Raw genomic sequence first — 24,329 nt, forward strand, 5'->3', positions numbered from 1 at the left:
CTAAAAATTGTCACAGTTATGCAGAACAAGGAAAATCTGAGTAATTCACAGCCTGAGGGGACATGCTGACTAAATGTATGTGGTGTCTCAGGTGGGATTAGGTAAAAACTAAGGAAATCTGAATGGAGTATGGACCTCAGTTAATAATGTGTCAATATAGTTCATTATAGTTCATTAATTGTGACAAATGTACCATATTAATGTAAAACATTATTAATAAGGGAAACTGGATGTAGGTATTGTGAACTTTCTAAACCATCTTTGCAATTTTACCATAAATCTAAAATTACTTTAAAAAGGTTTTTAAAAAAATTAATAGGAGAATGTGTGTGAGGCCTTCAGCACAGGGCCATCCCCAAGTCATTATTCCTGCTGTGTGGTTGGTTGAAGTTGTTGCCCCTGCTCCATAGCTTACCTGCTGTGCAGGTCTAAGGCATCTTATATAACTTCTCTGGGACTCACCTTCCTCACCTGCAACATGTGAGTAATAACAATACCTACCTCAGAGAGTTGGGGTGAGGGGTGAACAGGCTGAGGTTTCAGGGTTGAGCCTAGTGCTTGCCCAAAGGAATCCTTCAATGTTGGTGCTTAGTAGTAAAATTGTCATTAAGCAAACTGAACCCCCACTATGGTCCTGGCCTGAATATGGCCTGTGTGTCCCCAGCCAGGTGAGGACAAACAGAACCTTGGTTCTGCCACTTTCTGCCTACATGACCTGGCCTTGTTTTCCCCATTTGTAAAAACAGGAGGAGCAGGAGCAGATGCTGTGCTGATCACTTCCGGCTCTGAGTTCCATGAAACCCTGCCCGTGCTGCCTCCCGCCCAGCCCATGTTCTTCCCAGAAGAGACTTGGGGAGAATTCTATGGCTGGCCCACTTTGTGTTCCCGTGTTTGGCTCCGTGTGAGCCTCATGGCTCTGTGGTTCCTTGCCTCTCTGCACTGGGTCTCTGTGAACTCTGGGCTGGGTTGTTTTTCTTGGAAGGGGAGGGCTTGGCTTGCTAGTGAGAGGAATCTGAAGGTGTACAGTGAAGATAACAGTCTGAGTGACTGAGAAAGATCAGGCTCTGGCTAGGCTCCAGGGCTCGGGAGGGGCATTGGAGGACAGAGGCAGCACCAAGCTCCCTGTGCTGATTAGTTGTGATTGGGTGGAACTGAGCTTTCTCAATGTTTGTGGGGCCTGATTAGGATTGGCTTGGGTCTTGAGGGGTGTAGACCCTATGGGTGAACAGGGCACAGAGAGGCAGGGCTGCCCCTTGAGATCCACTCTTTGCCCTGTGCCCCAGGAGGTGACTTCGAGCGCAGGCTGTATCGATGGCCTCCCTCCCCTTCTAGCTTCCTGTTCTGTTTGGCCATTGGGGAGGCCTGGCAAGATACAGAGTGAGGGAGGAGAATGATGTTTCCTCTCCCAGCTTCCTCCCTCACAGTCACCTTGGGCTAGCTGTGTCACTTGACCACAGGTAACAACAACATCAGGACTACCTCCCCCTCCTTCAGGAATAGAGGTGGCAATATAGGGATCCCCACTTCTGCTTGCCCCAGGGAACTGCACCATCCCATCCACACCTTTGTAATTTTTTTTTTTTTAATTAAACTCTCCTCAAACTACATGGTGCCCCACAACCCTGACTGATTCCAGCCGCCCACCCCCCCACCCCAGTATCTTCAGGACAGGGATATTAGAAAAGAACCCCGAGGAAGGGTAGCAGGACCCCAAATCCAAACTTTTTCTAGAGTCTGAGTTGATCATCTCATTTGATTACTCCAAGGGAAAAGTCTGGCTTTCATTCTCCATTACTTTATATCTCTGGAACAGGTGGAAGGGGAGGGAGGGGAGGAAGCCTGGCCAAGCCTGGGAGACATGTCTCCTGAAGGGGACACATCTAGACTTTACAGGCCATGGACTCAGACACCAGAGCAAGGGCTGCAAACTCCAGGGAACTGTGAGGGAGGCAGGGGCCCTAAAGGTGGGACTAGGGAGCACCTTTGGGCTAGAGGGGTTAGCCCTGTCGTGCTGAAACATGACTCAGAGACACAGATCATGTAAGAAGAGTTGGAAAGCCAGACTTTTGTGTAAAATTCTTTGGTTTCTAAATACTGGGATTGGGTTAAGATATTAAATTTTAAACACTGGCTCAGCTGAGCACATCTATGACTAGATCTGGGCTGCTACTTTTCCATCTGGAAAATACCCCTGCTGATGTGCCTTTCTGATGTTTGTAGGTTCCCAACATCCGGAGAGTGGACCGAGAGCAAGCAAAGGAGACAGGTGAGTGTGAGCGCCACAGCCCCTGGGTGGCCACAGCCTCAGGGGCTTGTAAAACCCCTACTCTCCTCTGTTTGCACACTTCCGAGCTGCTCAGCTTCTCCAATTTAAAATGCCCAGTTTGCAAACCACCTGTCTGTATAATCACTCCTGCCTCTGTTATCCCTCGCATTCCTGCTGCCCTGACCAGCTAACCTGGGGGTAGCAGGAGAACAAGAGACATATTTCCTGCCTGGGACTTTCTCCTGCCCAGTCTCCCAGAGAGCTTCCATATCCCCACTTTATCCTCAGTGTGGAATTCTACCAAAATTGAGATGCCTTTAGATTAGTTAATGTCTTTTTGGAATAAAGAATGATGTTTCTGGGAGGGTCAAGTGACTATTCTATCAGTCATTCACAGTTTAGTATTTTTTAACACCATCAGATTTTTTTCAATTATTATCTCACTAATCAGCCACACTGAGAGGTTTTCTTGATTTGGGGGTCTGAGAAAGGGAAGCACTATGCAGAGAGGGACTGGCCCAGCCTGGGTAGGGCCTGGAATAGATGAGGGCTCTCTCAAGGAGCCTACATAAAACAGTCCTGGGAGCCAGTTCAGTGATTGTTTGAGCTGAGCTGGCTCTACAAGTGCCATTTTAGGCTCCTCTGCTGGTTCACTGGGACTTCTGTGGGCTAGCCTGCAACCTTCTTGGAAAGCATGCCCTCAGTTCCAAACCACATTTACAAACACATATTTGGAGACACAACCCCTGTCCCTGGGGGCTACCTGTGAATTATCAAGGACAAGACAATAGTTTCTGACAAATGCCCAGGTCACTGCTCCCCTGGCAAAGTCAGAGAAATTTTCCTTCCACAGGGTAGGTGTGTATGGAGCCGTAGGTGGAATGAGCAGCTGCCTGTAGGGCATTTGATTTGGGCAGAGCCTTCTCCATCCACCACCCTCCCCACTGATCTGTGACAGTGCCCAAATCACCTCCATTATATTCACAAGTGCCTAAGGCACTTGACTGCTAACCAGAAGGGTTCAAACCCAGCAGCCACTCCTCAGAAGGAAGGTTGGGCAATCTACTTCCGTAGTGATACTGCCTCGGAAACTCAAGGAGAGGTTGCTATGAGTCGGGGCTGACTTGATGGCACATAACAACAGCACAACATATTCACAATGTTGTGCAACCATCACCACGATTGGTTTCCAAAACTTTTCATCTTTTTATCTTTTTCTAAGTTAAGAGACGATGGTCAAAACTGGGTTTTCTCTTTTTTGAGCTTTATATGGTTAACGTGTATTATATTCTTTTTGTTTTCCAAAATGCTATACAGGGTGGTCTAGTAACCCTAGGCACTCATGTGCACTGTAGAAATTATCTGACTGGATTAGCCCCAGCAGAGAGTAATAATTTTGGGAACTGGGACAAGGAACTGGTAACTGTTAACACAAGAGCAAAAGATGATACTGGGGAAGGATTAAAGAGCTGTGAAAGGGGACATGACCTTCAGCTACAGAGCCTGATTGTTGACTCTGCTCACTGCACCAAACTGTTGAGCCAAGAGCCAGAGTCCCCAATAAAAGCACGACTCACACACAGGCAGTGAATGGAACAGCATTTTGCTCACATAGAGAAGAGGCAGCGCAAGTTCAGCTTCAATAGTGGGTATCAGTCCCCCATGGCCAGCAGGTGACTTGCTGCAGCTGATGCAGGGCGGGTGGTCTTATGTACCCCTCTCACGCTGCAGTTGAGTAGAAACAAGGTTGGTCAGATGCCATGTAATGCATACACACAGGCAGAGTAATAGAGAATATTTACTCTGCACCCAGAACAGGAGGGGAGGCTCCCTGTCAAGAAGAAGAAACTGGAAGAAAGAGAAAGGCTAAGTTCCCAGTCTTTACTATCATAGAATGTTGCAGGCCCAGGCTTCTGATTAGATGTCCCCAAAGGAAGGTGAAGGGGCCTTAGCAGAGTTTCCTCCCAACATCATGGTCATTGTCTTAAAATAATGGTGGACTTGATGTGTTGCCTCCCTATAGTGCTGATCACCTCAAGATACAATTGTCTCTTGCTCTTCACACTGTGGATCCACCCAGGAAATGCAGTATCTACAAATCTCCCCATTCTCAGGGCTCAGCTAGGTGCTAATTTGTCTGGAAAGTGGTATTTGCCGGCTCAGACCCAGGAACAGTGTAAAGATGTGACGAAACCTGTTACTGAAGTTCATCTTGGGGACAAGATAGAATGCTCAACCCCATCCTGCAGGTGAGGAAGCTGAGGCTTGGAGAAGGGCAATGACTTGCCCAAGGTCATACAGCTTGTAACAGGCAGAATTTGAGCCCAGGTTCATCTGACTTCAAAGGCCTTGCTTTACTTATCACGTCCCTGTGGAAGTAACATCATATTTTCAAAAGATTGCCAAATACAGAAAACAATTTACTCGTAAGTTCATCTCTTTGTTGCCACAGGCAGGTTTGGGGATGCTCCTCCCTGCTTCGTGCCTTTATCTGTGTACGTGTTTGCTCTGACATGGTCACAAAATTCCATCCTTGTCTGGGCTGCCATGCAGTAGAAGGCAGAACAGGACACTGGAGCTGGAGCTGGGAGCAGGCCTGGAAATGTTCTGTCCAGTTGTGTTGAGAACAGCCCCCACAACCCCTGCCCCTGGGAAGTGTGGGGTAACAATTAAGCCCTTGGTCTTTGGAACCAGGCAAAACTGAACTTGAATCCTGATGCTTTCATTTCCCAGCTGTGTGTGGCCTGGGGCAAGCAGGGACTCTACCTCCGTATCTCTGTTTCTTCATCTGCAAAATTGGTACCCACTCCACAGAGTGTCATAAACACAAGGAAGCTGTCAACTTTGTCTTCTCTAGGGATGGATACCACTTTCTTGGGTTGACTGTGGCCAGAGGACCTAGGTTTTCTCTCTTTTTCTTTTTCTATTTTCAAGATGTCTAAAATTATGACGTAGTCCCAGAGGAGCATTTAAGATACATGATCAGAAGTTTTATACCCCTAAAAGTGGCATCATCTCCTAACATAACAAAGCCCACTGCCACCAAGTTGATTCTGGTTCATAGAGACCCCCATTGGGTTTCCAAGGGGGTACGTCTTTACGAAAGTAGATTGTCCCATCTTCCTTCTGTGGAGCAGCTAGTAGGTTTGAACTGCCAACATTGTGGTTACTAGTCAAATGCCTTAGACACTGTGCCACCAGAGCTCCTTTATAAGCTACTAAACTGAAAAAAAAAAAAAAAAAACTCGCTGCCATCAAGTTGGTTCCCACTCAAAGCGACCTCTCCTGAGGTTTCCAAGGTGGTATCCTTATGGAAGTAGATTGCCCAATCTTCCTTCCGAGGAGTGGCTGTTGTTGTTGTTGTTGTTTTGCTGTCGAGTCGGCCCTGACTCATAGCGACCCCTCCTTGGGTTTCCGAGGCAGTATCACTACAGAAGTAGGGTTGCCCAACCTTCCTTCTGAGGAGTGTCTGGTGGATTTGAACCGCCAGCCTTCTGGTTAGCAGTCAAGTGCCTTAGGCACTATGCCACCAGAGCTCTTTTATAAGCTACTAGAAAGTTTTTTTAAAAAAAAATTAAGTTTCCTCTTTCAAAATGTGAGTAACCAGTAATTCTACTTCTAGGAAATTTGTGCTGAGGAAATAACGCAAAATATTTGCAGTTATATCTACAAGGATGTTTATCATGACATTATTTATATTAGTTAAAAATAGAAAACACAACTGTCCAACAGCAGGGGTTTGGGGAGTCCATTTGGCACATGCAGACAGTAGAATATTCTGGAAACCATTGTAAGCTATGTCTGGGATAAATTTGTAATAACATAGAGGATAATGTTCGTATTTCAGTGTTCAGTGAAAAAGCAATTTGCCAAAATTGATCCTAACTGCAACAGCATTTTTAAAAAAGTAGGTAGAAAGAAACATTGGTAGACAAGGTAGAAAGAGGGAGAAGATTGGAGAAACAAATACCAACATTATGGGAGCATAACAGGTGACTTTATCTTCTTTGTGCTTTTCTCCGTTTTCTAAATTTCCCACAGTGGGATAGTCACTGCTTCTATAATCACAAAGAGTAGTTATACTTAAGAAAAAATTCTCTGTCCCTGCAGTTATATATGTGTGTGTGCATTTTGTCAGTCAGCTGTATAAGAAAAATTGTTATGTTGGCACTTTTCATTTTAAAGTGTTCTTTATCACAAAACATCTTTTACTCAAAGCCAGCAGCACATAGTCTTCCTTCAGCCCCTGGGGACTCTGGTTCTGAGGAAAGCTGGCTGTTTATTTTGGGGGTAGATGGCTCCTGGTGATCATGGCCATGTATTTTGCACAGCACTGATCTTGGTGCTGGAGTGGAAACAGAGAGGGTGTGTCTGATGGAGAAGACATTGTCCTTGCCTTTAAGGGGCCCCCAGGAAGACACATCACAGGCACTCCACACCAAGCACTGCACCTGGGTAATACCTCAGCTGTCCAGCAAGATCCAGAAGCTAAGGTCTGACCGTTCCAACTAAGCCCATCCACCTACAGATGGCTGCTTAAGTGTAGAGAAAAATAATTCAGGCTGAAGAAATTAATTTTACTGAGAAATCCTCAAGCTCTTCCACTGAGGTAAAAGGCAGTGAGTTGGCTCTATACAATTAAATGCCTTAAATAGTCTCCTGGAAGTTAAAACTCAAATTAAAAATATACATATATATTTTTTCTAAGAGCCAATTCCTAAGTTACATTTATTTATAAAATCAGTGATGGAGAGAAGGAACAGGACAAGTGTTTTGGGTGTAGAAGCAAAAACTATTATGTCAGAAAGTAATGAGAAAGACAGTCATTGAGCAGCAGGGGAGAGGCTGAGGCTTCAAAACCAAAAAACCAAACTCACTGCCATCGAGTCAGACCTGACTCATAGTGACCCCTCCTTGGGTTTCCCAGGTGGTATCTCTATGGAAGTAGATTGTCCAATCTCTGGATTCGAAGTAGAAGGTAGTAGGCAGTGATTGCAGGTTCTTGAGCAAAGGCAGAACAGAATGAAAACAGAAGTTAAAAGAGACTGCAGCAGAAAATCTATTTACAGGCCTTTGCATAAATGCTGGGAATGAAGACCCAAATGGAAGTTCTGGGAGTGGAGCTCTAGAGGAATTTGAGCAAATGTTGTTGGTGCTGTTTCATTTTTCAGAGGCTTTGTTCATGCCCTTCCCTCTACTCCACTCTAATCTGGCAAACTTCTAAGCAACTTTCAAAGCCCAGTTCATGGAGCCCTTTGGCCCCAAAGCCTTTTCTTGACTTCTCAGCAGTCACCCCTTCCTTTGAACTCTCCCCTCAGCCATTAGAATCTGCACATCTCATTTTGCCACTAAACCTCATGAGCAAGTGGGGTTGATGACATAAGGAAAACCAGTGGTTGATTGTAAGCTGCATAGGTGCGGAAAAGGGGGCAAAAGAGAATCAAAATGATCCTAGGATGAGTCTACACAACTTTAAAAAGCATTGAGTTCTAGTATGTGTATGGCACTGGTGAGAAGTATGAGCAAGGCAGACCTGGTTCCACTTGTGGAGTTTGTAGCCTAGTGAGGGAATGGATGATACAGTAATAAGTAAATGTGATGAGTGCTGTGAAGTCCAGTCTGCTATGGGAGCCTAACTGGCAAGGGGTGCGGGAAGAAGTGGAATCAAGTTGAGATTCCTTGAGGAAGAGATTATTTAAGCTGAAAATTGAAAGATACATAAGAATGAGTTTCCTTAAGCAGGTTATGGATATTAGATGATGGGCCAAGGTGAAGTTTGTTGTTGTTGTGTGCCATCGAGTCGGCCCTGACTCATAGCGACCCCTCCTTGGGTTTCCAAGGCAGTATCACTACGGAAGTAGGATTGCCCAACCTTCCTTCCAAGGAGTGGCTGGTGGGTTTGAACCGCCAGCCTTCTGGTTAGCAGTCAAGTGCCTTAGGCACTATGCTACCAGAGTTTAGGGGAAAGGAAACCAAAATAAGGGAGAAGGGTATTCCTGATGAAGGGCACAGCCTGTGCAAAAGTCCTGAGGTGAGTGTAAAGCATTGGAAGCACAGAAGCTGAGTTTCACTGAAATACAGAAAACAAGCAGGGAAGCGGTGGGACAAGGTCAGAGGGGAACACCTAAGGATGGCATCTAAGGCCACTGTCATCAGGAGAGTTTGAACTTTATCCTAAGAATATCAGGAAGCAACTGGAAGGTTATAGTCAAGGAAGCAATGTGAACAAATTTGTGTTTTCACGAAGCTGCTTGGTGTGCCTGTTGTGGGGTGAATGTGGGGGCAGGAGTGGAAGAGAGGACCCATTGGGAGGTTGATGGCATCATTCATGCAAGAAATAGTGGTGACCATGGGATAGTAAGAGTGGTTTTGGATTTAGGCAAGGGCAGAAGGTAGGACCACTCACAGAAATACTTAGCGTACCTTTGCCAAACTCTCACCCTAAATCTTGGATTGAGCTCAGTCAGCTGTCGGCCCCTGGGTGGTTCTCACTCCCAATAACCCAGGTAGGTAGGCCAGTCAGCATGGGGAGGGAGGATTAAGCCTGTCTCCAAGTCCAAAGAGATGAAGAGGCCTCTTGCCCAAGGTCCAGTGCCAGGGCCCAAGTTATGACCCAGGATTATGCCAGAATCTTGGAATTGTTGAGGGGCAGCTGATTGAGAAAACTTGGCACACGATGCACAGTAATTTGGTTTCTGCATTTTCCACCAATTCAGCAAAATATTTTCTCTGAGCAATTTTCCTGGGAGACTGAAAGTTGGCCTCTATTCCTAGAGATCTACTTGGTACTGACTCTTTGTTCCTCACCCACATATCCTGGGACTCGCTGCCCTGATAGATGTTAACACAGGAGAGAAATAAATGACATTCAGTGATAGTGTTCACATCCCTCCCCTCAGAGGGCCCCACAGCAACAAGGGGCAGGAGATATAACCATTCTCCCCATTCTACAGATAATGAAACTGACCCTCAGAGAGAGGATGTCACTTGCCCAAGGTCACACAGCTAGAAAATGGGAGAAACAGGATGCAAACCCAAATCATTAGACTTCATATCCAGTGGATTTTTCTCAATTGCCTTTGTGCCTTTCATCGTTCAATAACTTTTGAAGTTGATGAACTGGCCACTGGTGTCATTAGTGGGGTATAGGAGGTACAGACTGCACCAAGTGACACTGTCAGAGGAGGTGACATCAGAATGATTGTCCATAAAATTTTTGTGCAGTGTTTCAGCAGAAATTTATTATTTTTTAATAGAAATATCCCTATAGTTAGTTGTAACAACAAAAACATTTTTTGTAAGCCCATCTTACACATATCAATACACATACGAGGCTAAAACTTTATGCTTATTTACTTTTTGCAACTTATAATATGGTCTGGTCAGAGCTGTCATTCTTACTCAATTACAATAACCCTTTGGATCATGTCATTTCGTCTTTATGTGCTACAAGCACACACTGTTGTTTTTATTGCTGCCAGTGTTTTTATAAATTGCTGATTTTGTCAAATTTTCTGGTGTTTTACCTACAAAATTGTGGTAATTAGGATTTGTGAACCTACATCAATAACTTTTTTGAGAATGAAGTAGTAATTAAAGGAAAAGGCAAAAAATCCAGAAAGGCTTCTGCTCAGTTACTAATAATGTTGTAATTCAATGCAGAAAAATTTCACAAACCAATTTTGTTGTTGTTGTTGTTGTTGTTGTTTGCCATCGAGTCGGCCCTGACTCATAGCGACCCCTCCTTGGGTTTCTGAGGCAGTATCACTATGGAAGTAGGATTGCCCAACCTTCCTTCCGAGGAGTGGCTGGTGGGTTTGAACCGCCAGCCTTCTGGTGAGCAGTCAAGTGCCTTAGGCACTATGTAATTCTGTTGTTAGTATCATATAATCTAAGAAATATTACATTTAAGCAATTTAGAACTATATTTATCATATATAGGTCTATGATTAAAATTGATAATGACATTATTAAGGATTCTGTATGGTCTGGTGTGGGAGGCGGTCCAGGGGAGGGGTGACACCATCAGTTACCACACTGGGTGGCATCAGCCGTAGTGACACCACTGGGCCTGGCACATTTTGCTGTCAGAGTATCTGTCTGTCACCTACTAACAAAGCACTTTTTCTTTAGTTCAGATGGTTTAAACTGCATAGCTCTATTGTGATTCCCTCCATATGTGTGTAAATAAATCTCTATAACAACCACTGCAAAACTGAGACTCTAAAAGGTGTCATCATGTGTATGACACCTCTTCCAGCAGCTGGCACGTAGTCATTCTTTCATTCAACAAATATTGATTGAGCCAAGCTCTGGGAATACAACAGTAAACAAGACAGACATAGTCCTTGTCCTCAGAAGGCTGACAGTCTAAGGGGAAAGGGCCATAAGCGAGTGCACAAATACCTATCTAATGTGGCATAAACGGTATGAAGGAGAATAAAGCCAATGAGAGGGAAGAGAGAAAGAAGGGTGGGGTGGGGTGGTCAGGGAAGGCATCACGGAGGAGGTGATCTTTCAGACTGGAATGAAGACAGTGAGGTCCAGGAAGAACATTCCAGATAAAGGAAAACAAAAGCTGTGAGGCAGGCAGAAGCCAGGGCAGGCAGACCAAATGTCTTAGTTTCCTAGTGCTGCTGTAACAGAAATACCACAAATAAATGGCTTCAAAGAACAGAAATTTATTTTCTCACAGTTTTGGAGACTAAAGTCCAAATCAGGGTATTGGCCTTATTAATTCCTTCCCTGTCAGTGGTCCTGGGCCTTCCTTGAGCCCTTGCCTGTAGTCTGTCTTCCCCTATGTGTGCCTGTATCTGTTCTGCTCCTCTTATCACTCAGAAGGGATTAGGTTTGGGACCCATCCTACTCCTCCCATAAGATAAATTAACATAACAAAAGAAAACCTATTTCTAAGCAGGGTCCTATCCACAGGTACAGGGGGATGATATTAGCACATATTTTAGGAAGACATAATCCAATCCATAATGGCAAGGAAGGCAGGACAGCTAAAAGGGCCCAGCAGGGGAGCGAGTGGCAAGAGTTGAAGTCAGAGAGGAAGGCAAAGGAGCTGAGCCATGAGGCCCTTGCCGGCTGTGGTGAGAACAATGCCCTCACTCTAGGTGAGGTGGGGTCACTTGAGAGTGGAGCCAGGGGTGATACAGTCTGACTTACATGTTAGCAGCATCCCTCTGGCTGCTGTCATGAGAGAGGACATGATAGAGCAAGGAGACCAGGGAGGAGGCTAATGCAGATAATCCAGGTGGGACAGGATTCTTATAGACCAGGGTAAGCAGAGAGAGAGGACAGGCTGAAGTGAGAACTCAGAGACCAAAAAGCAGATGCAGTTGAAGGGCCCCAGGCAGGCTAGTTTGGAAGAGGAGTGGGACAGGTCCTACATCCCATCTGATTCACTCTGCAGACAGACCAGCTCTCCTCCAGAACATGTTCTGCTTGGATCACCAGCAGTGAGGCCTTCGTGTGGCAAGGGGGAGTAACACCTCCCACCTGTGTCAGGACAGAATGCAAGGGCTTGAAGAGCTGAGGCAATCGAGAACTCAAGGCAGGAGGGGGACAGAGATCAAATGATGCTGTGTGATGACAGTGCTTTCCTAGCTAGGAGTGGTGGGCTAGAGATGCCGGGTGTGGCTCCTGACACCCCTGCCTACATTCTCAGCAGCCACTGCCATACATACCCAGGGCACAGGTGTAGTTCTGCTCACAGCCCTCATCAGTCCTCATCTGTGAAATGGAAGCAGTGGCTCTGCCCACCCCTCCCAGGGTATGCAAGGATGACTTCAAATAGCATCCACCTGGGGGGAAAGCATTTAGCAGAAAGGCCAAGTTAAAATCCGAAGTAATTTTCATTGAGGAATGGGTGGAAGCATCATCTCCAACAGACAGAGGGAAGAGGTCAGCAGAGGGCCTCTGAGGCTGGAGTTGGCAGCTGTTTGGTTCTGAAATCTGTCTCAGATCTACAGAGGCACCCCTGTGAGCCTCTGGTTTCCACCTGTGAAATGGGCACATTCTAGCTGAGTCAGTCTGCATGTCATCTATTGGAGGGACAGCTGAGGGACCCAAGTCAGGTACGATGAGCTTACATAAACTTCTCATTCATGAGGGAAGTGCTCCTGCATTCAGCCCTGCCAGGATTGACCCAGAAGCTTTGCATGTCTGGGCTAACAGGGCCCCTCCATGCCTCCCATTTCACAGAGAGGTAGACTGAGGCCCAGAGATCAGCCCAAGGTTCTCTCAGGCAGGGGTTGATATTTCTACCCCAAATCTATTTATATATCATGAAAGGGTAAGAGGGAGGGAGGAAGGGAGGGCAGAGAAAAGAGAAAAAGAGGTAGGGAAGAGGAATGAGACCCAGGGTGATGTGTAGATGCGGGAGGAATCATGCTGTTATTTTTAAAAAGAAGGTATGGAAAATCCTGGCTCCGTCAAACAACTTGTCACTGAGAGACTGAGCAAGGCCTAGAACATTCTTAATTTGGAACTTGTAAACCCAGTCACTTTCACCTGGAAGCCCATGACCCTACAATTTCTTCTCCTGACACAGTGAATACATTGGTGGTTTTCTTGCAAGTTGTGTGCAGAGAATCATCCAGAAGGACAGCACTTAGCCATACTGGCTAGCAGGCATGACACCTGCCATACCCATGCATGCTTGATTTTGAAAGGGGCTTAAAAAAATTTGGGCAAGGTCACTGGGTTTGAAAATATCTGTGCTCTAGAGGCAGTTGGCACATGTCTGAGGGTTTCCTGGCTCCCTCTTGCTTTCCCCACTCTCACTTGGCAGCCATGTTTAAGCAGCACCTGCCCAAGGTCAGCTCTTGAAAGGCCAGTGTTGGTGTAACTCTCCCAGATGCCTTTCCAGAAACTTCTGCACCCCCTCGGCTAGTTCTTGTAGCTGAGCGTATCTCACAGCTCTTTGGGACCTCCTTACCTGGTTTCTGGTGCCTTCTGTGAGCCTCTGGGAAGACATGGCAGCAAGTACAGTAGGAGAGAGGACACTACTTCTCTAAGGCATGCTGGAGCTGCAAACACACCATTTCATTGAGACTGCACCACTTCTGAAAGGCATGTCACGTGTGGGTAAACTGAGGCTCAGAGACGTCAAGGACCTAGAGTTGGTCAAGTAGCTTGCCAGTCAGTGAGCAGGGAGACAGCACGGGAAGCTGGGTCTGTGGGTGTGACACCTGCCTGCTGCTGGCTCAACATGTAGCCTTCTTTCTGGATCCTGTTTTCAGCTCCCTGAGCCTGGTACTTAGCATCAATCCTGATGTAGTCTCTTGATTGGCCTTGCTGTTCCTTTCTCCTTCCTCTCCATTGTCTTTGTAAGTCCCAAGGGCCCACTGTTCTCAAATGCAACTCATGTTGGCCCCCATTTTGGGAGTCCCTTGGCCTCCAACCTCTCTATAAGACCCTCAAAGGGGCTGCAAATGCCCCCCAATTAAGCCAACCCAAAAATAAGCAAAGGAAGTGAGAGGTTTCAGGAGCCCAGAGAATAGGGCTGATGGCACAAGACCTGGAAGGAAGGCTCATTCTGGGAGGAAAGTGACAAGGAATGTGATCATGGGACTTGTTCTGGTTACTTAGTGCCATTCTAACAGAAATACCACAAATGGGATGGCTTGAACAAACAGGAGTTTTTTCTCTTACAGTTCAGAAGGCTCAAAGTACGAGTTCAAAGTGCCAGGCTCTAGGGGCTGTGTGAAAGCCCCTTGACCTTGGGCTTCAGCTCTGCCTCTTGCTCCTGGCTAGAGGCATCTCTTCACTCAGGCAGCTACTGGGTGCTGAGGCTAACAAGCCCAAGGCTGACAATAAAATGGCACAGTCCCGATGTTACCAAACCACACGGCAGGCCATTCATTCAAGTCCACTAAAAGTCCCAAGGTCAGCAAAGCATGGCAGGCTGCTGAACAATGACACAGCTACATGCAGGGTCCAAGTGTGCCATAAACTAGAGACCTTTCCCAAAGCTGTTTCTTATATACTCAAAGCAGACCACATTCCAAAGGCAGCTACTCAGCTGCTCACAGTAGATTCCACCATGGAGTTGATTACCAGTCTCATCATGGGGAATACTACATCCAGCTGCCCAGCCACTCAACCAGGCCCAGCCAAGTTGACACACAAACATAACCACCACAGGATTCCAATGCCAGAACCTGGAATAGGGGGCCAGACAAGGGAAGAAACAAAGGAAGGGGGTGCAAAGGAATCAGGAATGGTCAGGGCTGATTCACTCAGTCACAGATTTCTCCAGAACCATGGTGCTATGAGGAGCCTTTTGTCAGAACATGGCACAGCATAGTGATGAGGTCAGAGAGAAGGAGTTGAACAGTTGAGGCATGACTGAGCAGCATGAGGCCACTTAGGTCAAGACACATGGCCGCTCACCCATGGGGGGCAAAAGCCCCGCAAGGTCCCAGTCACTGAGGCCAACAATGGATGCCCATGTTATCAGCCCTAAGTCATTAAAAGAGGTGTACTTTACAAGTAAGGGCTGCTGCACTTTGTGGGTTTTCTATGCATTCCCATTAAAACCAAATAGAAATTGTGTAGGTGCAAGAGTTGACTCTTAAAGGGTCAACCTTCAGTTATCCAGACCCTCTAGCCTGCCCCTCCTCGCACATACTGGCCAGAGGACCTCCTCAACCCTGTCCAGTGGCATTTCTGCATTTGCAAGGGCTTACTGCCCAACCCTGACCAATGGCCTTTGTGAAATGCTTTTCTTTTATTCTCACTTTCTTTTACACACACTTGGAAAGCTCTCGGCTCAGCCAGGCGTGCCGAGGAGGCTTGTAGTAGCAGGACTGATCGATGCCGGGAGCTCCTCGCGCTGCCAGAGCCGCAGTCCTTGGTGGGGGCGGCTGCAGGCTCTGCAGCATCAGCTCCTGTCCACCTCAGCTGCTGGCAGCCAGAGCTCCAGGCAGCTCCATGGCCCTCAGACCCCTCTGGCCCCTCGTCCCTGAGCCCAGGATCTGAGAGAGGCCTGCCTCTCTGGCAGGACCTTGCCCAGGACACACTCTGGAGGGTAAGTAAGGGGCTGCAGATGCCATGGGCCCACAGAAGCTGGGAAGGAGCCATGGCCCTGGGACTTCTAGAAAAACAAAACAGATAAGGCTTTTGGTATTAGGTCTGTTGAGACTAAAGGAGGAAATACTTGCGAGCTTGTTCCTGGTGATTCTGTGAATAGCAACAGGACTTGGCTTAGCCCATATGAGGTGGCCTAGAATTCCAGGGAAGGAAGGTTGTTGTTGGCATGTGCCCAGAGCAAGGTGGGTATAAGACTTCCCCAAAGGACCTAGCTTCTTCCCTCATTCTTTGCCAGATGTTTACTGAGGGCTTTGTACATGCCAGCTCCTGGTAAGTTTCCTAGAGGTTCAGGAGGGTAGAATAGGGCCTTTACCCAGAGGTGCCCCAAGTCTTGCCAGGGGGTGGTTAATTAAATAACTGTGGTGCCATGTGATGCGTGCTAAGAGAAGGTCTGCCCTGGGGAGGAAGTAGGCAACTGGAATTTAGCGTGCTATAAAAGGTTTTATAGGGGAGTGGTTGTTTGAGTTGGGTCTTGAAGGATAAGTAGGAGTTCTCCAGGGGGCAAAAGGCAGCCAGGATGTTATGAGTGACAGCAAAGTGGATTCGACATACAAAATGTAGTAGTGCATGGTGACAAGCTCAGCAGCCTAAGCAGAGGCTGCAGAAAGAGGTCAGGAAAGATTGATGGGGCCATATCACAGAGGCCGTCAAATGCTGGATGCAGGGGAGAGGCACTGAAAATGTTGAAGTAGGGGCATGATGTGGTTAGCATTCCTTCTTAGAATACTCAGTCTGGGTGTGAGGGGACAAAAGAAAGTGTAGGTAATAGTCCAAGACGTCCCTGCCAAGCTGGGAACCAGGGAGACGACAGAGACCAACCCCAAGACTATGCAGGATTTCACCTCGGTGGTCCAGACATTGTTGCAACAGATGTAAATTTCAGACCATGTCCAACCAGATCATTGGAAGAATTGATGACATGAGTAGTCACATTGATGACCTAGAGAAAAACATTGCAGCCTTCATGACCCAGGCTGGGGTGGGAAAACTGAAAGGTGAAAACAAGATCTTGGCCACACGAAAGAGCTGAAGTTTGCTAATAATTTATACTGACAGTTGGAGCACCGTTTTTATAAGCCAAGAGAAGACTGAATGGCTCTTTGCATCTAACTACTATGTGTAGAAAGGTTTTATATTATAAAGTGTGATTTTTTACTATAAATCATTTAAGAAAAAAAAAAAAAGAACACCCAATCTGATGATGTGTGGACAGGATGATGAGGTAAGCAGGGAAGCCCAGAGGAGAAATCTGTACTCTTGAACTCCTGGAGGTTGGGACCTCAGACCAAGGCAGTAGTGGATCAGGAGGTGGAGAGCAGGGGACAGTGCTGCTCTTTATTGAGTTTGCATGAGAAGCCTTGGTGGAGGGTCATCTGTGAGGGAAAAGGAGTCTGGGATGATTTTAAAATGGTCAGGGGGCCTAGATAGCCAATGTGACGACTCAATGAGAGTAGATAAGGGAGGATAAGCTGGTGAAGGGGTGTGTGTGTGTGGAGGATGGATAATAAGTTGGAATTTGACCATACTATGCTGAAGGGGCTAGTGAGACGTCACTAGCCCAGGCAGGACCCTCAACCCCTTATGCCGGCAGGCTCCATGGTAAACTCCTAGAGACACAGAGTCAATGCTAGATTTACCACATTCCTAGTATCTCCACAAGTGCTCACTGAACTAGCTAGTGGTGTCAGCCTTCAGTGACCAGGAAGATCTCACCCAGCACCAACTTCATGCTCTGGCAGATCCTCACTGCTTGGGAGTAAATAATACTGCATGTCCCCACTGCAGGAAGATTTTCAAACTGTTAAGTGAGAATGCTGTTGGGTATGTTGGTGGTGCAGAGCCTACCTTGCAGCTAAGCATTTCAGATGGCTTAATACCTTGACTAGCCACCAGGAGACCCTGGACAGGGTGGGAGTACAAAGGGAGGATGACTAACTGAGCATGAACTTGATCTACTACTGACCCTTCCTCAGGGAGTCAGAGGATCTGCCTGGCTTTGAAAGAGACCTTGAGGTTAGAAGAAATAGGTATATGAGGGGGACAGAGAGTTTCTAAGGTGAGATAGCCCAGGGCTAAAGGTCTGGGGGTGCCCAGCTCCATGTGGTATCCCCAGGTCAAAGTTGGCTGGGCCAACATGCATCCCTTTTCACATTCCTCCACTGTGCTGGGCTCCATGCTGGGCTCTCCCTTCTCCAAGCTTATCAAACCCTTACACAAGAGAACCCAGAGCTCAGGGTGGTGAAACAACTGGCTAGCATCAACGCAGCCACTGTGACCCTGGCTGGCGCAGGGGCAGGGACAGGGTTTCTCCTTGCCCTTCACCAACTGCCACACCAGGCAGCACCTCAGTCCCTCAGTCTCTGGATGAAGGTGAAAAAGAAATGTAAAGAACAGTATGAGATCCGTCCCTGAATTCCCAAATTAAGTGTTTAAAAAAAAAAAAAAATTATATATATATACACACACACATACATATATAAAATTTGATACTAGCAGAGGGAGATGTGTGCATATGTTTGTGTGTGTAAGAGCATGTGTGTACATGCCTGTGTGCCTGGGGATGTATGTGTGTAGCCTCTCATTAAACACATATTTATTGAGCACTTAGGCCCTAAGGATACAGCAGTGACTGAGACAGACATGGGCCCACCTCTCAAGGAGGGATAGCCTGCAGAATTACAAACACACACACATGAGTGTTGCCACCCTGAGTGGTCAGAATAGACACATTCAGCTCACACAGATACACATGAGCCCACCCTCCAATGCTCACGCATACACATGGGCATGCCCCATGCATGTGTACTCACCCACAAGACTCAGTCCAAAGACAAGAGTTAACGAAGGAAAGGAAACTGAACCTTCAGTCAACACAATGGCCAACTGGATTTGAAATGCAGCCCATCCTAGTTCACCATGAAGTCCAGCACAGAGAATTAATCTGAGCTCTTTTCTCCATTCTCATGATGGAGGGGGTAAGCTTCCAGTTAGTGTAGAACACAGCTTTGCCCAAGGACTCTACTGAGATTTGCAGCTATCATCTCTTAAACACCTGTGGGAAACTTATCATGGGATACTTACTTCATTTCTGCAGGTGGGTTCTGTTGTTATCCCATTCTGTTCTGTTTAGAGATGAAACTGAGGATCAGAGAGCTGCAGCATCTCACCTAGGATCTCACTCACCTCACAAATGGCAGGGCTGGATTTGAACCCTGACCTCTTGCAGTGGAACCAGCAGCCCAGGCCAGTGCTGTTCAGAGTATCTCTGATGTCTGGAGGTGTCTTGGATGGTGGAGTCTGCAAACCTTTTCATCACTTCCTGACAAGCTGAGGGCCTGCAGGACATGAAGTACCACTTTCCCAACACACCAGCCATTGTCCAGAGCTCTCCCAGCTAGACCCCTATGGAGAGTGACTGATCAGGTGGCAAGAAAGAAGAACTTTGAACCTAACAGAGGAGCAAGGAGGCCACTGATTGGGGTGGTGAACAGGCCAGCTTTGAGTCAGAACCTCCTCCATGGTGCCCGTCTCAGTCTCTTCATCTCTAAAATGAGAATAATAATAGTGGCTCCAACATTGGATTATATTGAGGGTTAAATGATGTGAAATGTGAAATGCTTAGCCCAGAGTCCAGATCATAGGCTATTGCTATTGCTGTTGTTGTTTTATTACTATTTCCATCTGCCCATCCATCATCAGTTATTTCCTGAGGGCCTATTGTGTGGGAGGGGTAAGTGAGCTATGCTCTAGGGATATAGAGCAAAGAAGACATAGTCACTACCCTCAGAAACTCACATCCTAGTGATGTATTAGTGAATAAGGCTGCTTTGGTGCAAGATACTGAGAAGGAGTCAGAATGAGGGTGCAGTATATTTTGTCACAATGCAATGGGAGTGTTGTAGTGGAGTTTTGTAAGAAGAGGGTATTTTCTTTTCAAGCAGGGTTAGAGAGAGCATTCCAAGGACAGGAACCAGCAGAGACCAATGCTCAGAACAAGAACAATTGGATGAATTCAGTTCTAGGATTATAGGGTGACTAAGGCCCATAGTCTTGGGAGTTCCACCAGTCCCTATCAGACTAGTAACCCTGGCTTTTTATTATTTCTGTTATTATTGTTTTGAGTTTCATTCCATATTTTTCTCCCACTTTGTCCAGGCCCTTCTATTGTGATCCCTTTTAGAGTGGTTAGCGCTGGTAGCCAGGCACCACCTTCCTTGTGGCTCAACTTTCAGCCAATGATAGATAGGCCTATGGAGTGAATAATAACACCAGGGAGGTATGTACTCCTTAGAACAATCAACTGCATGAGATCAAAAGGGCAGCATCTGCCCAGAGATAAGACTCAGAGGCAGGAAGGGATAGGAAACAAGGACAAAGGAAAATGGTAAACACAGGAAGAATGTGGGAAGAGTGTTGTTACATTGTGGGGACTGCATTGGATACTGGGGAAACCAAATGCAATATACCTGGAGACTGCCTATTTGCAGGCTCTGGTTTAGACCCTAACAGTGGAAGTGAAGCTGTGTGCCTACTGGACTGTTTGATGTCATGGTTGAGGCCAGGGTCTGATAAACAGGTGGTGCCCAATCGATGCTTGTTCTATAGATAAATTAGGGAGTTAGAGCTTGCCATAGTTATCTAATGCTGCCATAACAGAAATACCACAACTGAGTGGCTTTAAAGAACAGAAATTTATTTTGTCACAGTTTAAGAAGCTAGAAGTCCAAATTCGGGACATGGCTGTAGGGGAGATCCTTCTCTGTGTATTTCAGCTTCTAGTGGATACCAGCAATCCTTGGCATTCCTGGGTTAGTAAATTCATCTGTCTGTGTTGTCTATCTTCTTCTTCCCTCTATGTGCATCTCAGTGTCTCTTCTGCTGCTTCTATAACTCAGAAGTGATTAGGTGTAGGACCCACCCTACACTGATGTGAGCTCATTGACATAACAAAAGAAAACCCCTATTTATGGAGGCCCAGGACCATAGTCTTTGGGGACACTAAGGTCAATTGGCATAGCATAGTCCACAACATAGTCTACTTTGGAGAGTAGTGACTGGAATCTTAAAAGCTTGTGAGCAGCTATCTAAGGTGCAACTATTGGTCTCTCCCCATCCACAGCAAAGAAGAGTGAAAAAAATAAAAAATGCAAGAAAGCAGTTAGTCCAAAAGACTAATGGAGCACATGAACCCCAGCCTTTACCACCCTGAGACCAGAAGAGCGAGATGGTGTCTGGCTACCACTGCTGACCGCTCTGAAAGGGATCGCAACAGAAGGTCCTGGATAGAGTGGGGAGAAATGTGGAACAAGACGCAAAATCATAAAACAGACCAGGTTTACTGGTCTGATGAAAACTGGTGGAACCCTGAGACTATGACCCTTAGATATCCTTCAAGTCAGGAATTGAACATAACCCCTGTGATGCAACTTTCAGCCAGATGATAGACAGGGCTGTAAGGTAAACAGCAATACCAGGAGGATATGCACTCATTAGAACAATGAACCTTATATGATCCAGAGGACAGCATTTGCCCAGGGATAGAACTAGGCAGGTGAGAGGGAACAGGAAGGGTGGAAGAAGGGAAAGGATAGGTGCAGGGAGGAAGTGGGAAGAATGCTGTCACAGTGTGGGAATTGCAGTCATTGTCACAAAACGGGGAAAAAAAGAAAACCTATTTCCAAACAGGGTCATATTACAGGTATAGGAGGTAAGATTTCAACACTTATTTGGGGAGGGTGCCACAATTCAATCTATAGCAGGGCTTGATCTTAAGGGTTAGGGGAGACTGTGAGATTTGGGGCAGAGAGTGAAGTGATGGGAAATATGTGTTATGACCATCACTCCTCTTACCAGGTGGAGGAGGTGGCCTTGAGTGGGGGCATAGGAGGCAGGAAGGTGGGTCAGGATGGGTGGACTCCAGGCAGGAAGTAATGGTGATGTGGACTGTCGCTAAGATGTGTTGATAGGGAGAGAAGGGATTTGAGAGGAGTCAGATCTATGCAGACATCAACTTGGAAGTGTGCAAGAGAAGGGAGACCAGGGTGCCTACCAGCTCCCTGATATAGGTGCTTCTCACCAAGATGGAGACTCTGGGAAGAGGAGTAGGGGTGGAGTGGGAGGAGGGATGATGCAACTAAGTTGGGCCCTGTTAAGTTTAGATGTCCGTGGGACGCCCAAATGGAGAAGTGTCATTTGGCCAAGCATGCAGCCAGCTCTCAGGACAAGGAGAGCTGAAAACATGGAAGTACACCTCCACTTAGATCTCACCCTCTCCCCAGGGGCTCCAAAGATCTTTGTTCTCTTTGTGGTTTCTCTGTGGTCTGCAAGTTGAAAGGTTTATATCTTGGTTTTTTATTTGGGTTTTGTTCCTAGAAAGACTAATATTTGAATTGAAGAATGTGGATTGCTACTTAAGGCCAGAACAAAGATCTATGAACACCTCAGCTCAGATCACTTCTCCCCCAAGAGTCCTGCCCCATGATTTAGACAGCTAGGGGAGGGGAGAGGACAAAGAACATGTGGGTTACCCAGGCCCAGTGGTGGTGGTGGTTGTTGTTGTTGTTATGTGCCATCAGACCTGACTCATAGCAACCCCTCCTTGGGTTTCCGAGGCAGTATCACTACGGAAGTAGATTGCCCCATCTTCCTTCCAAGGAGTGGCTGGTGGGTTTGAACCGCCAGTCTTCTGGTTAGCAGTCAAGTGCCTTAGGCACTATGCTACCAGAACTCCTGGCCCAATGGTTAGCACCTTAATAAAGTCTCCTTCCCAGGAGCCAGTCCCTGAGTTCTGTTATCCTGAACTCTTGCCGAAAGGATTTTACCTGCACTTGAGAGAAGAAAAGGGTTCGCTAAACAGATTGATGGTTTAACAAGCCCACTTAGGAGAGCAGGCTTCTAGCAGCACCATTTGCATTTCAACAATGAGTGTACAAATTATAAATGACTTCTTATCTATTTTTAAAGCAGTTTTAAGACTCCTCATCGCTGTCAAGAGTGTCACTGAACATAGCAAGGACATTCACAGCAACGCTGCAATTCTTTTTAAAAGAAACTATTCTATTAGCGAGCTAACCTCTATTGAGCATCTCCCAGATACCAGGTGCCTGCTAGTCATTCTAGAGGCTTAGGCTCAGTCAGGACTCACAGTGGTCCCCAGGGGGGTGGAGTTAGTGTTTTCTTACAGAGACCATAGAAGGGGAGCTGCTGGCCCAGACTCACTCAACCTGGCAAGGACCCTGGTCAGGACTGGGGTCTAAGGGCTGGCTGTCAGCTCTATGTTCTTTCTCACAGTCCTTTCACTGACTCCTTACTCATCCAGGGTTCTGTTCCTTAGCCAGAGCAAGGATGGTCTAAACTGGAGCTTCATCAAATTTGGAGAGCCAAGGGGAAGAAAGAGAAGGTGGGAGGGAGGGAGGGAGGGAGCTAAGAAGTCAAGAGGAGGAGGCACAGCTGAGAGAGAAGAGAATGAAAACCTCTTGTATCCAGTCGATTCTGACTCATAGCAGCTCTGTAGGACACAGTAGAACTGCCCCTAGGGTTTCCAAGCTTAGAGATCTTTACAGAAGCAGACCGCCTCATCTTTCTCCCATGGAGTGGCTGGTGGGTTCGAACTGAGCACTTAATCGCTGCACCACCAGGGCTCCTCGATGAGAATGAAACAGCCTGGAAAATGGAGGAGTAGGGAGGCAGGGTAGGGTGGTGCCAGCTGTGCCCACCAGCTCACCTTAGTTTACTCATCTGCAAGGAAAAGAGTTTTTTTACTCAGTATCAGCTTTTCCCCTGCTTTGACCTTTTCTATCCCACTGTCACCATTCTCATTCCACCTGCACTTTACCCATTTATTCTTGCTTCAATCAGCTCACCATTTTACTTGACTACATTATTTTAAAAATAAACTTTATTATGCAACTTCAATGGAATATAATATCACTTGTCATATATAGAAGCTAGCCATGAAAATAAAGACAAAGAAATCAAAAACAATACTGTGATTAAATTCTCCCTAGAGGTTGTGGCATGAGGTTGGCTTTCTCTCTCTGTTATAAGGCAGGGAGTCCAGCAAGCGCCAGGGGGTGTTAGAGACACTTTAGCACCAAACTAGGTCTTTTCTCCTTAAGATAACTATTGTTGTAAGCTGCCAGGAAGTCAGCACTAACTCATGATGCCTCTGCACAATGGAACAAAACACTGCCTGGTCCTGTGCCGTCTCCGTGATCGGCCACAGATCAGACCAGCGAAGGATTTTCCTTCACTGATTTTTTGAAAGTAGATCACCAGGCCTTTCGTCCTAGTCTTAGTCTGGAAGCTCTGCTAAAACTTATTCAGCGTGCAAGCCTACACTGACAGATGGGTAGTGATTGAACATGAAGTATGTTGACCAGGAATCGAATTCACGTCTCCCCCATGGAAGACAAGAATTCTGCCACTAAATTATCAATACCTCTTAAGATAACTCCAAAAAACCTCACTGCCATCAAGTTGATTCTGAGTCATAGCAGCAATAAAAGACAAAAGGAACCTATGTTTCCATGCTGTGGTTCAGTGTCCTTTAGTTCTTCCTGAGATCACTTCTCTAAGTCCCCTGGTCAGAATCTGGAGAAAGCTGTATATAACCATTTGAGCACTACAATTCTGGGGGCTTGAGAAGGCTGCCAGAGGGGTCATGGGATTCCAGGACAGGCTCTCACATCCTGTGATCAAACCAAAGAGGAAGGGTGTGTCCACTGCTTTCTCCCTTGTGATGAGGGTAGGGAGGGGCAGAGGGGGCTTCCACTCAGCACTCCCTCTGACTCTGGGAGACTGTTCTAGCCTCCGTTTCCTCCTCTTCATGGTGAGAGGAAAGTAGTGGAGAGCACATCTCTGAGGCCGCCTTCACCACTTGCCCTCAAGTTGGCCCTGGGTCAGCTTTAGGTGGGGACAGCCTATAATGCCTTTAATCCCATATTAATGAATTATGTGCTGA

This window comes from Orycteropus afer, unplaced genomic scaffold (assembly GCF_000298275.1).
Source record: "Orycteropus afer afer isolate SDZICR_OR568_19922 unplaced genomic scaffold, OryAfe1.0 scaffold00144, whole genome shotgun sequence".
NCBI lineage: Eukaryota > Metazoa > Chordata > Mammalia > Tubulidentata > Orycteropodidae > Orycteropus > Orycteropus afer.